This window comes from Ambystoma mexicanum, chromosome 1q (genome assembly GCF_040938575.1).
Source record: "Ambystoma mexicanum isolate Mex_15411 chromosome 1q, UKY_AmexF1_1, whole genome shotgun sequence".
Lineage (NCBI taxonomy): Eukaryota > Metazoa > Chordata > Amphibia > Caudata > Ambystomatidae > Ambystoma > Ambystoma mexicanum.
The window spans coordinates 681,575,799-681,591,691 of NC_090922.1; positions in this window are offsets into that span (position 1 = coordinate 681,575,799).

Below are 15,893 nucleotides of genomic sequence, written 5' to 3' on the forward strand. Positions count from 1 at the left end.
AGTGTCTACCATTAGGCTCACTATCTTCAGACATTTCCTCACGTGGGAAATTCTCCTCAAGCCACTCCAAAGTACTGGACAGTACTGTGAGAAAAGAAAATTATATCACTTTTATTGTATCTAATACAGAAATTTTAGAAATATAGAAGAAAAATGAAGTTTACTTACTAGCTTCTGGTAAATTGTGTTCTTACTGGTTTGTAGCTCTGCTGTTGCTCCTAGTTGTGCAGTTTCTGTGAGGTAATTATGTTGGAAGCCTATCTTTCTTCTTTTGGTATGTTCCATATGTTTGTTTATGTTTGGTTAGCGGACATACTAGAATCAGTATGTTCTATGTTAAATGTATATAAAGTCATGGATATTATGGTTAAGTTATGCTACTAAAAACCTATGAAATTCAGTAAAAGACTTTGTTAAAGGGACGTTATGGTTCCAAGTAAAACCGAAAAACCCCTGAAATTCGCCAGTTATGGTAAGTTAAGCAACCATAACTCGCGCCACCACTGTGCACTGCTAAGACTAACACCCAGGACATCAAAGATGACATCACAAATGGTTGCTTAACTTACCACAACTGGCGAATTTCAGGGGGTTTTCGGTTTTTCTTGGAACCATAACGTCCCTTTAGCAAAGTTTTTTTTACTGAATTTCATAGGTTTTTGGTAGCGCAACTTAACCATAACGTCCCTTTAACAATGTTTTTTTACTGAATATATATATATATATATATATACATATATATATATATATATATTACATGGGCGCAGTAGCGTCCATGTAGTTATGGCTAAGTTGGTGTTTCTATAGGAAGAGCATTTTTTTGGGTGGCTTATAACTTCGCTCCCTCTGGACGAATCCTCACCAAAAAGTATATGGCCCACTCTGAATTTATTTGCAAAGTTTGGAGAGGTTTGGTCTGGGGGGCAAAGTTATAGGGGGGTCCCAAAACTTTTGTTTTTTCCCAAAGACATAATGGGAATAAACTTTGCGCACGCCTACAGCCCAAACCGCTGGACGGATTTACACCAAATTTGCGGCAGGAGCGGGGGCTTGGTCCCTTTGCAAATTTGGTGTAAATCCGTCCAGTAGTTTTTTTTAAAATGACCAAAACGTAAGGCAAAAAAATGAGTGACTTCCCGGTTAGCTCCACGGACAGCGTCCCGATTGGCCGAGCGGCTTGTGTGATGTCCGCGGACATGCAACGTGTTCGCTGATTGGACGGCGTGGGGCGTGGAGCGCATCAAATTTTCTTTGGTGCCCGCCATCTTGCATTCGCCGTCGACCGCGGACAGCGCGATGAAACTTGGATTAAAAATTGTATTTAGTGGAGTGTGTTGGTGTGTAAGAGTGTTTGGGGAGGGTGGGGGAGTATGAGATAGGTTCAATGTTCTGTTTCTTTTATGTGCTAGACGCTTTTGTTGTGTTCGATTTGTCTGCGGACAACACGGCTGTTCTGAAATTTTGTAAATAAACTAAATGGTGGGGTGTTCTGAGGACAGAGTATGTGTCCGTTTTGTTGGCAAGCAAGCTAAAATTGAGCTAAGAACACTTGCGGTGTCCTTAAATGTTCGTACATAAACAAAATGGGGGTGTCCTGAGGACGCTCTCCGTATTGTACTCTGGCAAGTTGAATGTGTTCTAAGAACACTCGCGGTGTCCCGAAATATTTGCAATTAAACAAAATGGGGGTGTTCTGAGAACGCTGTTCGTATTGTTCGTTGTCAGGTTGAAAGTGTTCTAAGAACCCTCCTTATGTCAGCTGAGAGTACAATTTCCTGTGGTCCTTACTCGACTGTTTATTCACTAAAGAAACGACAAATCAGGCTGCTGTGCGCCGACATTATGTGATAATCCTATCACTTGCACCATTGACCTGGCTGACCTGCTTTTGCGACACTAAATCATATGTCCCGCCCCTGAGCCTGACATTATCAAAGCATTCATATTCCCCGCCTCTCTCCGTGACGTTACAGGGTGCGTAGCCAAACGCGCTCAGTCGTCTCCAGTCCTACGCGACTTTACACAGAACCCGGAAAACCACACACATCATCTCACAACACAGCGCGCCACAATTCGAAATATGAAACTCTGATTTAAAAGCAAACAGCAAGATTGTACAGTTCTTAAAGTACATTTATTTGACATCAAATGTTTAGAGAACATTCAGCGATTTGCATTTGTCTTTGTTGTCGATCCGCAAAAGTTCATCTTGTGCCACGCGCTGTTCCTTTGCGGTACAGCGGGTGTTAGATCAGCTTACAACACATTGTGCCACAATTCGGAATATGAAACTGTGGTTTAAAAGTAAACAGCAATATTGTACATTTGGTAAAGTACATTTATTTCACATCAAATGTTTAGAGAATATTCAGCGATTTGCATTTGTCTTTGCTGTCGATCAGCAAAAGTTCATCTTGAGCCACGCGCTGTTCCTTTGCGGTACACAGTCTATTGGTTTATGATAAAAGAAGCAAATGGTTGCACTGATAATCGGAAGGCTGCTCCAACAATGAGGCATTAGGGTACACAGGCTGTTGGTTTATGATAAAAGAAGCAAATGGTTGCACTGATAATCGGAAGGCTGTTTCAACAACGAGGCATTAGACCACCATAATGGTTGGTATGTTGCTTCTAGCCGCTAGTACTGCGTAAGGGCATATTGGTCCTTGGCGATTGTCCCATTAAATGGCGAGGGTCATGAAGTTGCTTACAAGGAGCTACACCTGGCAGTTAAAGAAACCATCGGCTGGGGTCTGAAAATCGTGGCATTGACAATACGGAAGGACGTACCTGTTTTCAAAAACATAAATTAGTCTCACCAGCCGATCATCATTAAAAATATTCATTTTATTTATTAGGGCGTGAAACTATTTGCTAGCGAGGATAGTGCAATGGAGTATGTTAACTTATTCCCATTAACCCACCCTCTGTCCTCTGCCTTTTTCAGAGCCCTCTAAGCGACAGGGGACCAATTCGGCAGTGATAGTGCGCGGTAGAAAACACTATGCCACATTGAACAAACAAGTACAACTTAACCGGGCTTTAACGCCACGCTATTGTTATTATATTCCGGTATAAAATAATCTAAAGGGTTACTTATATTATATTGGCATTTTCCATTGTCTAAGCGTAGTGCAGTCCCAAAATACGACTCCGTCTGTGCCAATGATCTTTCTCATAGTAATATAATATATAAAAGTGGTTTCGTTTCAGAAATGTCATCCTTATCGTGTCTTACGTTTTTGCAACACGTATAACCTTATAGTGCGAGACGTGGGCCTCTCCGGCACGTGAGCAAAAAATGGAAGCAGCTGACCTTCACTGTAAACGACCATAAATTCTTAGTTTGCAACATTCTGTGTACAGCCATCTCTGAGAAACTGCTTTTTACACTCCATCTTTGTATATTGTTTGCGTGCTAATAAAAAAACTTTTTTAATGGGACGTTATGGTTAAGTTACTCTGCTAAAAACCTATGAAATTCAGTGAAAAAAACTTTGTTAAAGGGACGTTATGGTTCCAAGTAAAACCGAAAAACCCCTGAAATTCGCCAGTTATGGTAAGCTAAGCACCCATAACTCACGCCACCACCGTGCACTGCTAAGACTAACACCCACGACATCAAAGATGACATCACAAATGTCATTGATGACATCACTGATGACATCACATGTGCATTTACTTTTCATGAAAACTTTGTACAAGGGATTCTTATAATGCTGACCAAAAACTGTCAAGGATCATTGGGATTAATATCATGAGCTAATTAGTGCATTAAGCAATGCATTGATATAAATAGCATTCTATTATGAAGTTCTATCCAGTATACTAAGCTACTCATGCAGAAACATAGGCAGTGTGTGCAGCATACATGATGAAGGTGCCATATTCATAATCTTGCCATGTTGAATAGTGAAATGATAACTGCTTTCTTATTAGAGTTTTGCGTACTGTGAAACATGTAATAAGTAGATAATAAAACCCACTTAATACATAATTATTACAGACAAAACACAAAGAGACAACACATACAAATATGAGTATATACAGGGACAGTGAAGTAAACAAAAAAACAGAAGTAGTAGCAGAAAGATTTCATAACCTAACGGATTGTCTTAATGCAGAGAAACTATTGCTCTGTTTCAAAGCTGCTACTTACCATATGTATGTGTATCACATGATGTGACTGCAGCCAAAGGAAAGGAGAGTGAGTACAATGTATACAAATATGAGCATATACAGGGAAGGTAGAGTAATAAAAATAAAACTATGAGAAAGTGCTGATAACCCTAATGATTATCTTCATGCACAGAAAGGATTGCTCTCTTTCAAGCCTGTGTCTTCCGCTATGTATATGTTTCATATGATGTGACTTGACCCTAAATCTACAAATATAGTACCTTTTCAATTTTTACTTCCTGACTGTCACTGAAGAAAACTATGCGGCCTAGATATGTCAGTAAAGGGAAAAAAGGGAGAGCCAGACATGTGATGTCATCAGTGATGTCATCAATGACATTTGTGATGTCATCTTTGATGTCCTGGGTGTTAGTGTTAGCAGTGCACGGTGGCGCGAGTTATGGTTGCTTATCTTACCATAACTGCCGAATTTCAGGGGTTTTTCGGTTTTACTTTGAACCTGAACGTCCCTTTAACAAAATTTGTTCACTGAATTTGATAGGTTTTTAGTAGCGCAACTTAACCATAACGTATATATATATAGTGAAGATACATTTCACCTGATAGAATATGCCATGTGTTAAATGTAAAACTATGGTTTCCAAATTTAATTGGACCTTAAAGAGTTTACAGTTTCATGTTTTGGGTGGATGGCTTTGGTACTGTAATAGGCATATGCAGATTCAATTTTCTACGTGAGATTTCATTTGATTTCACCTTTAGTTACTCTTTTAGAAATAATGTTTCATGGGATACAAGAAAGACAGATTTCGTCTCATAGTTTGGTGGTTTGCTGATATTAACATGCTTTATTGTTGGAAGACGTGATGATATGTCTAAAATAACAGCCATTTTTCGAAGACTGGATCGAAAGACGGAATAGATTCCTCCAAGATTGCTGCAGACACATGAGCACACTGTAGTGTTCATTTGCTAAGCATGTTGAGTGCATCCCACAGCATTCAGCAAGCCTTGCAAGGCCTTGTCGTTTTAAGACCTTTCAATGATCTATCACTGTCCCCTTTTTCCCTTTACATCTCATCAGCCGAAGAAATAGTTTTTGATGTGTATTTTAATTGGACCCAGCGTGTAGAGAACCAGAATGCTATTGATGTAAATAGTCATGTGAATTGTAATGAGGAGGTATAAAAACAATTAACATTTTAAATAAACAACTGCCAGACTGCAGAGGATGTTTCCTAATGATGAATCTGCAAGTCTAAAGTGCATATCTGGAGAATGCGTTATTTTTAGACTTCACACATTATCCGGCTGTCGAATGAGATGTGTACTAGGGCAAAATATTGTGAAATCCTATAAGAGTATTAGTATTGTATCTTACAAATTCTCGGATGCTCCTCATTATTATGTCTTCTTAAAAACATGGAATTTAGACACTTTCTTTTCTGATTCCGTCATTGAATGAATGACACAAGAATTATTCAAAAATGGTGGCTCTAGACAAACAACGCACATCATAAGATGATGCAGCAATAACAGGCTGAACACTGGATATCAATAATTGGGCGGGCACTATTTTACTCCTACCTCCCTAACACCTGGGTCCACACACCCTCCACTCCACACCCTACCTGAGTCTGTGGGATGGGCTCTCCACTGTTTCCTCCCCAGATTGCTCGTAGATCCCTTGCTACCAAACTGCCAACCCTCCCCCTCCCCTGCTGCTAGAACTCTGCTCCCCTGCTCATCTGCTTTCCACACCATGTTCTTCCCTCTATGATTGTGAAGCACTCTGTTGCTTCCCAAAGCTTGGTCCGTGCTCTATAAACACCCCAATAATTATACCAAAAGTATATGTTAAGGTAATCCTGAAAACGTACACAACATGCGCACTGACAGAGAAGAAGCCTTGACTGAGTCCACTCATTGGTTGCTTGCAACTTTAGAGACCACATAGCTCATATGTTTGGGAAGTTCTAGGTTTCCATAACAGGGAATACAAAAGCATTTAATTTTCATTGCATGTTATATTTGTAAAATGTATGCATGTTTGACATGCTGGATTATGAGGAAACAGTGATATTTGTTTGATGCATTTATTCCACTTGCTCATCACATTGTGTGACGGGAATTTCAAGTTTAGTGAAAATCATGAAAGAACATTTCTATATGAACGTCTGCGTGCTAGGTTAAGCTATTCTGTGGAGAGGAGATCTGAAAAAGTGGCTATTGATGTGCACATTGCTATGGTGTGAAATTCTTTGTATAAAATTAAAAAACACTTCACCAGGACTCCACGAAAGGGAGATCATGCCTCTTCCAGGTGCTCCACCATGTGAATCCCAGTGGGTTGTGTCTGTTGACTTTAGATGGTGGCCTGCAAAGCAGTAGTACACCTGATATTTCTGCAACATATTGCTGGCACTGTTTGAGCGACTGAAATCAAAGAAGATATGCTGTGCTTCGCCATCTAGAGACTAGAAATAGCTAGTGAAGAAAAGTGTTCAAAAGGAGATACGCAAAGCAGGGCACATGCCTGGTCTTGCCAATCGTCAGTGTAACAAAGATGCAGGACCCATTCTCATCTGCCACACACACTACCTATCCCTCTCAGGGATTATGCCCCTGGTACAGTGCCTTATTAATCTTCTCCGAGAAGTATGTCTGTCTATACTTGAATATTCTGTGTTCTTTTCTCAGGGGTGGATTTGTGTAGTATTTGTTTTCATTTAGTTATTTTTGTAGATGGTGTGCCTTAAAAAAGTAAAAATATATATTTTTGTACAGACCCTTGATTGGACATTACCTTCATTCTGCATGGTTGTACTTTGCTGTGCGGGTTGCCACTGAATCACATTCATACCCCTCTTGAGAGTATAGACTTGCTTTGGCTCCATTTACTACAAAAGGAAAAGGGGGTATATCTCGTAACTGCGCCTTTTTTACCTTTATGATTGGGATCACTATTGGTTTGCAGAAGTGCGAGGACTGACTAGTTGTTTCACTCCTGCTCACCCTGCTACTCCTACAGAGCATAAGTCATTTAGTGACACTCCCCTTGAAATCTATGGATAAGATGGAGATGTAATTCACCTCGATTTGATGGTCGAGGGTGCGGTCTCTCTTAACTCGACTTCAGCTAAACCTCTACCCAGTCACCCAAAACCGTGGAAGGAGGCAAGGTTTATAAACAGTCGACTGTGAGTGCATTTGTGACAATTCATCGATTAAGTCGCCACTGTACTTCCTTCTATTTGGCTTGCTTTCAGCATTTTTTAGGAGCACATATGTTCTTCCTCTGGTAATCAACCTGTGCCTTTCTAACTATTTTATTGCTTTCTTTCATTTGATTAGTTTACCCAATCAGCACATCTTGTTTTTATTTACATGAAGTGCCAATGGCTAACATGCAAGCCTTTTCCCCTAGCAGATCACTGAGCCAGTAGTATATTACACACATTGCACAAAAGGGTGGGTATTCCTGGAGCTAATAAGCCTGCCTCCTAGGCCAGTAATACTTAACTGATTCTCCACTTAATTCTCCTTTACATTTTGCTTGGTTGAGCACCATAGGTGAGACTTCATGGTCCGGTAAAAATGCTGGTAAAAATATCAGCAGTTCTGGTAGAAATACCAGTAGTTCCTTCTCAAGCATATTTACCGGACCGGGACACTTCAAGTTTGCCGGTGGGGGCTGTGGATCTCCCGGCATGCCTGGCCTGCCAGGAGTTCAGGCCTCTACCAGTAAAAAAATGCCTAAATCACTGGCACTGTTACTAACAGGGACTCCATGGGAAGGAGAACTTAATGTCACTCCGCTGCCGGTAATACCAGGATTTTGGACGGCAGAGATGGTAAGGCTGGGTTGCCAGTTTCCTGCCGGAAATACGAGCGAGATACTGGCTACTCCATAATGAGGCCAATTGCCTTATTGTACAGCAAGACGTTGGGCCTCATTACGACCCAGGCGGTAAGTTACCGCCTGGGCCGTGACTTTACCACCATGGCGTAAACTACGTTTACGCCATGGTGGTTGGCGGACTTACCGCCCCATTCCGACCTTGGCGGGGTGGTAAGTCCCCAATCCCCATTTACCCTTCCCCATTCCCATTTTTGCCCCATAGGGCATAATGGGAGTGGGGAAGGCGTTAATTACGCCACCGTAAATTACGGTGGCGTAATTAATTCCATGGTCCCATAGCGCCATGGATTTTAACACCTGCTAAAAGCAGGTGTTAAGTCCGCCATGGCGCTAAGGGACCTCGTACTCAGGCGGTAAGGGTCGGCGCTGTTAACGCCGCCGTAAAACCCTTACCGCCTGAGTCGTAATGAGGCCCGTTGTATTCCAGACTTTCTTCTTGTTGCCAAGCAGACCAATCTGTCATACATAACAATGCAATATTGCAGCCTGGATAATGTTATGCAATTGTTCACTCGCTCCTCTTGCCATACAATGTAACCTGATGTTTTCAGTGTTTAAAGCTTTTTATCAGTTGATTAAATATAATAATATTTATAGCTATGCTATTTTTGTTTTATACAATACAACTGCCATTCACTATTGGTATGTAACAACTAGATGCCTAAAATGGAATGCATCTTCTTTTCTGTGTGTTCTCGTGGGAGAGAGATTGAAACCCTGAATAAAAATATTAGCGACTGACAGAAATAATGTTTCGATTTGTGCATTAAAAAAAGTATTTTCACAAAAAAGCCAATGGAGATATTCAATGCCATATTTAATGCAGTGCACAGCAACAAAATAAATGACAGCACAAAACATTCAAGATCCACATTCATATGCAGAAAATATATACAAAACCATTCTATTATCAAATTAATGTACATGTTTATCCAAAGGCTAACCAGTTTCAGTCCCAAGACTTTTGATGCCTTCTTCAGGGTCAATCCGTAAATTATGTATGAGAGCTTCCTCTTCAAATATTGATTACGTTCTTGATACAGGAGTCAAGACTCTGTGAATGTGTGGATAATATTACATATGAATGTGATTCTAGTATGTTTTCTCTAAAACAATAAACACAATCATAGTATTCACTTTTCTATTCTAGATGAAACTCTGCCTCCACATCATATGATCCGAGCAAAACCAGGAATTCAATGTTCACATTTACTGCCTTTCGATGAATCAGAAGACAAGGCCATCAAAGTATCACTGATTTTCTTTATTCTACTGATAGAGAAAAATTGATTTAGTTGCAATAAAGTCCACATCACAGTTACTCTGATGCAGCAGTCCTTAATATCCTCAGATCTAGGGCACACTATATTCTCAACACATATGAGTTACGTCTTTTGTGGAATTGGTTCAATATAACAAGGCTTAGACAACATAACTTGTGTTGTGTAAATCAGAGTAGCCAATTAATTCACATGTGTTAAGTACAAACAGCACTCCTATGGAAATGTAGGGTTTGCATCTTTTCTACGTTTGTAACAACAAACACTTTCATCTTTCACCTTTCATAATGTGCTAAACATTTGCTGAAAATGTTCCATCAACAATTGTACGGTATGAACAGAGCTATGCATGCAATGCTTTTCAAAATTAAATATGGCACTCGGTGCACACAATGTCGTAAAAAATAGTGCCCGAGTGCCCAGAGGTTATTTACGTACATCCTCACCACTCACTCAAACAGGGAAATAAAGTGAGCAGGATTGCCTTTGTCATGTTTCGATTTTATAGTCCCAATTTGACATTTCCTGCCTCGGTGACATACAGAAACCCATCAACACTTACTATCTGATATAGAACACAAGTAAGTTATGTATATATATATATATATATATATATATATATATATATATATATATATATATATGTATATATTATATATATGTATATATATATATATATATATATATATATATATATATATATATATATATATATATATATATATATATATATATATATATAATATATATATATATATATACCATGGCCTTGTAGTTATGGTTAATTTGCTGTTTTCATAGGAAGAGCACTTTTTGGGCGGCTTATAACTCTGCTCTCCCTGGACGGATCCTCACCAAACTTTGCAAAATAAGTAGTTGGGTCACTCTGAATTTTTTTACAAAGTTTGGTGAGGATTCGTCCAGGGAGGGCAAAGTTATAGGAGGGGTCCCAAAACTTTTTTTTTTTTCCCATAGACTGAATGGGAAAAAAAACTTTGCGCACGGCTACAGCCCGAACCGCTGGACGGATTTACACCAAATTTGCGGCAGGAGCGGCGGCCTGGTCCCAAAAACGTGCTTTTGTTAAATTGGTGTATATCTGTCCAGTATTTTTTTTTAAAATGACTAAAATGTAAGGCAAAAAATTAGTGATATCTGCGTTCGCTTCGCGGACGGACTTCCCTGTTCGCTCCGCGGACAGCACCCCGATTGGCCCATGGGCTTGCGTCATGTCCGCAGACATGCGACGTGTTCGCTGATTGGACGGCGAGGGCCGTGGAGCGCGTCAGATTTTCTGTGGCGCCCGCCATCTTCTATTCGCAGTCGACCGCGTACACCGCAGTGAAACATGGATACAAAATTGTATTTAGTGCCGCGTGTTGGTGTGTAAGAGTGTTTGGGGAGGGTGGGGGAGTATGAGATAGGTTCAATGCTTTGTTTTTTATATGCTAGATGTTTTTGTTGCGTTCGATTTCTCCCGCGGAGAACACGGCTGTTCTGACATTTTGTAAATAAACTAAATGGTGGGGTGTTTAGAGGACGGAGTATGTGTAATTTTTGTTTGCAAGGAAGGTAAAAATGAGCTTTGAACACTCGCGGTGTACTTAATTGTTCGTAAATGCACAAACTGGGGGTGTCCTCAGGACGCTGTCCGTATTGTAATCTGTCTAGTTGAATGTGTTCTAAGAACACTCGCAGTGTCCCGAAATGGTTGCAATTACACAAAATGGGGGTGTTCTGAGAACGTTGTTTGCATTGTTCGTTGTCAGGGTGAAAGTGTTTTAAGAGCACTCCTTTTGTCCGCTAATAGTACAATTTCCTAGGGGCGTCAACTGACTTTTTGTCCACTAAAGAAACGATAAATCCGGCTGGTGTGCGTCGACATTATGTGATAATCCTATGACTGGCGCTATTGACCTGGCTGACTTGGTTTTGCGACACTAAATCATATCTCCCGCCACTAAGCCTGATATTATCAAAGCATTCATATTCCCCGCCTCTCTCCGTGACGTTACAGGGTGCGTAATGAAACGCGCCCAGTCGTCTCCAGTACTACGCGACTTTACACAGAACCAGGAAGACAACACACATTATGTCACAACACAGCGCGCCACAATTCAGAATATGAAACTGTGATTTAAAAGCAAAGAGCAAGATTGTAAATGTTGTAAAGTACATTTATTTTACATCAAATGTTTAGAGAATATTCAGCAATTTGCATTTGTCTTTGTTGTCGATCCGCAAAAGTTCATGTTGAGACACGCAATGTTCCTTTGCGGTACAGAGAGTGTTAGATCAGGTTACAACTCAGTGCACCACAATTCGGAATATGAAACTGTGGTTTAAAAGTAAACAGCAGGATTGTACACTTGGTAAAGTACATTTATTTCACATGAAATGTTTAGTGAATATTCAGCGATTTGCTATTGTCTCTGCTGTCGATCAGCAAAAGTTTATTTGGAGCCGCGCGTTGTTCCTTTGCGGTAGATAGGCTGTTGGTTTATGATAAAAGCAGTAAATGGTCTCTCTGATAATCGGAAGGTTGCTCCAACAACGAGCCATTAGACCACCGTATTGGTTGGTATGTTGTTTGTAGCCGTTAGTACTGCTTAAGGGCATATTGGTCCTTGGCGATTGTCCCATAAAATGGTGAGGGTCATGAAGTTGCATATTTGGACTTGCACCTGGCAGTTGAAGACCCCATCCGCTGGAGTCTGTAAATCGTGACATAGACAAAACGGGGCCACGTACCTGTTTTAAAAAACATAAATTAGTCTCACCAGCCGATCTTCATTAAAAATCATCATTTTATTAATTAGGGCGTGAAACTATTTGCTATCGAAGATAGTGCAACAGAGTATGTTAATAATAAAATAATATTTTCCCATTCATATAGCGCTAAGAACTGTGAGGTATCTAAGCGGTGCTTATTATTAACCACGGTGTGTGGTGCTCATTTATCGACCACGGAAGGATGAAAGGCTGAGTTTGGGCTCGCCGGGATTCGAACTTGCGTTAGCAAGCTATGCACGGATGTCAAAGCGAGCGCTCTACTCGCTGTGCCACTTGACAGGCTACAGTAAAGTGGCACAGCGAGTAGAGCGCGTGACCGCCTATAGACCGGTTAAATTATTTCTATTAGCCCACTCTGTGTCGTCTGCCTTTTTCAGAGCCCTCTAAACGACAGGGGATCAATTCGGCTGTAATAGTACGCGGTAGAAAACATTATGCCACTTTCAACGAACAAGTTCAACTTCAGCGGTCTTTAATGCTACGCTATTGTAATTATATTTGGTATAAAGTAATGTAAAGGGTTACTTACAGTACAATTGCAATTTCCATTGTCTACGAGTGGTGCAGTCCGAAAATACGACTCCGCGTGTGCCAACGATCTTTCGCATAGTGATATAATATGTAAAAGTGGTTTCATTTCAGAAATTTCATCTTTATCTTCTCTTACGTTTTAGCAAAACTCCTTCAAGAGAAGTCTTTCATCACAATCTCTGTCTGTCAAGGTCAAAACACAATACAACCTTATAGTCTGCTTCGTGACCCTCTCCGGGGCCCGAGAAAAAAATGAAGCAGCTGACCTTCACTGAGAACGAGCATAAATTCTTACTTTGCAACATTCTGTGTAAAGCCATCTGTAGAAGTTGGTTTTTGCACGCCATGTTTGTATATTGTTTGCGTGATATTAAAAAAAGTTTGTTTAAAGGACGTTATGGTACAGCCGAAAGACCCCTGAAAATAGCAAGTTATGGTAAGCTATGAAAAATAACTCGCACCAACACCATGCACTGCTAAGACTAACACCCAGGACATCAAAGATGACATCGCAAATGTCATTGATGAAATCACTGATGACATCACATGTGTATGTACTTTTCATGGAATTTGTGTACTAGGGATTTTCATTATAATGTTCCGAAAAAAGTGTCAAGGATATTGCAATAAATATCATACCGTTATTAGTGCTTTGAACGATGCATTTATATCAATAAATAGCATTGTATTATGGGATTCTATGTAGTATACTGAGCTGCTAATGGAGAAAGATAGCATTGTGTGCAGAGTACAAGATACAAGTATAATATTTGTAATGTTAATATGTAGAATAATGAAATGATAATTGTCCTGAAATGTTGGAAAATTCACAAAATGGGGGTGTTCTGAGGACGTTATTCGTATTGTGTGATTGCTTAGCTGTATGCAATGAGGGAATGGTACAGAGAGTAAAGTGGACGCCGTCTGCGGACACTGCGGCTGTTCATGGACAGGGCGTTTTAAATCTGGGTTTTTCCAGGAAATCCAACATGGAAAGAAGACTGTACGGATCAGCCAATCAGATGTCGAGGTTGTGGATTTGTGTTGAAAGAGACTGTGTGTGGTGAAGATGGCAGAAGTGGAGAAAGTCAGGGTGTTGGTGCTCAGAGATATGTTTGTGCATGGTTTACAGCAGTACACTGAATGCAGGAATGTTGCAAAGAACTTTGATGTCAAAGGAGTGGAGGTGGTGTGGAGCACTGTGCCTGATTGCAATGTACAGGGAATTGTACAAGTTTGTGCGGATATGGCCACGATGAACAGTCCGCATGTGGTAGTTTTGCACTATGGTGCTTTCCATTTGGGCAACGTCAGTGCCCCTACTTTGTTGGCTGGTTTGGAACGCTTGGTTCAAGCCGTAGTGAAGATCCTTCCAAATGCGAAAGTAATTTTTTCTGGATTACTACCTAGGGCAATATGGGACAATAGGTCAGTTTGTTGTCCTCAGCAAAACATTGCTAGGTGTGTCATCAACCGAGGCATGTGTGCCTTCATGCTTAGAGCTGGTATGTTCTTCTGTAACAATGAGAATATTGATGCCAGTAATGCTATTAATTTTAAAGAAGATGGCATTTCTTTATCTTTTACCGCAAAAGCCTTTTTATTTTGGAATGTAAGGGTTGCTTTGGAGAAGGTTATGTGAAGATTTTAGGAGTAAAGTAAGAAAAGAAAACAAGAAAAAAAATATAAAATAACAGGTGTCTGTCAAGCATCTGTAAAAAAAAAAAACGGCTCTTTTCAGAGCCAACTTCAAAGGGGAAATGGGGCACACTATTTAAATTTACATTCACCACGCTCAGATTTTCGATGTGTCTGCGGACATGGCGCTAGTCCGCGGACATGAAAATCACTACGAGGGGGTTAGTATGTTCTATGTTACATGTCAGGGATATTATGGTTAAGTTGTGTTACTAAAAACCTATGAAATTCAGTGAAAAAACTTTGTTAAAGGGACGTTATGGTTCCAAGTAAAACCGAAAAACCCTTGACATTTGCCAGTTATGGTAACATAAGCAACCATAACTCGCGCCACCGTGCACTGCTAACACTAACACCAATGACATCAAAGATGACATCACAAATGATGACATCACATGGCTGGCTCTCCCTTTTTATCCTTTAGTGACATATCGAAGCCACATAGTTTTCTACAGTAACAGTCAGGAAGTAAAAATTGAAAAGGTACTATATTTGTAGACTTGGGTTCCTGTCACATCATATATGAAACATGTACGTAGCGGAAGATACAGGCTTGAAAGAGAGGAATCCTTTCTGTGCATGAAGATAATCATTATGGTATCAGCACTTTGTCATAGTTTTATTTTTATTACTCTACCTTCCCTCTATATGCTCATATTTGTATACATTATAGTCACTCTCCATAGAGTGAATGGGAAACGAATTTTGCTCGCGTCTACAGCCCAAACCCCTGGACGGATTTCCACCAAATTTGGACCAGGAGCAGCGGCTTGGTCCCGAAAGTGTGCTTTTGCAAATTTGGTGAAAATTCGTCCAGTAGTTTTTTTTTAAAATCACCAAAAAGTAGGTCAAAAAAAATTAGTGATATCTGTGTTCAGTTTGCGGATACACTTCCCTGTTCGCTCCGTGGAAAGTGTCCTGATTGGCCAATCGTCTTGCGTGATGTTCACGGACATGCAAAGTGTTTGCTGATTGGACGGCGTGGAGCGTGAAGCGCGTCAGATTTTTCAGTAGCGCCCGCCATATTGGATTTGCGGACGTCCCGGACAGCGCGGTGAAACTTTGTTCAAAATGTGTATTTTGTAGAGTGTGTTGGTTTGTAGGAGTGTTTGGGGAGGGTGGGAGTGTGTGAGATAGGATGAAAGTTGTGTTTTTATGTGTTAGACGTTCTTTTTGTGTTCGATTTGTTTGCGGACATCACGGGTGTTCTGAAATTTTCTAAATAAACTGACTAGGGGGTGTTCTAAGGAGTCAAAATGTGTCCATTTTGTTCGCAAGCAAAGTGAAACTGTTATAAGAACACTCGCAGTGTCCGGGGAGTGTTTGTAGGTGGTGTTCTGAGGACGCAGTCCGTATTGTTCTCTGTCAAGTTGAATGTGTTCTAAGAACACGCGCGGTGTCCTGAAATGTTTGCAAATAAACAAAATGGGGGTGTTATGAAGACGCTTCTAAGAACACTCGCGGTGTCCGGGGAGTGTTCGTAGGGGGTGTCCTGAGGAGGCTGTCCGTATTGTTCTCTGTCAAGTTGA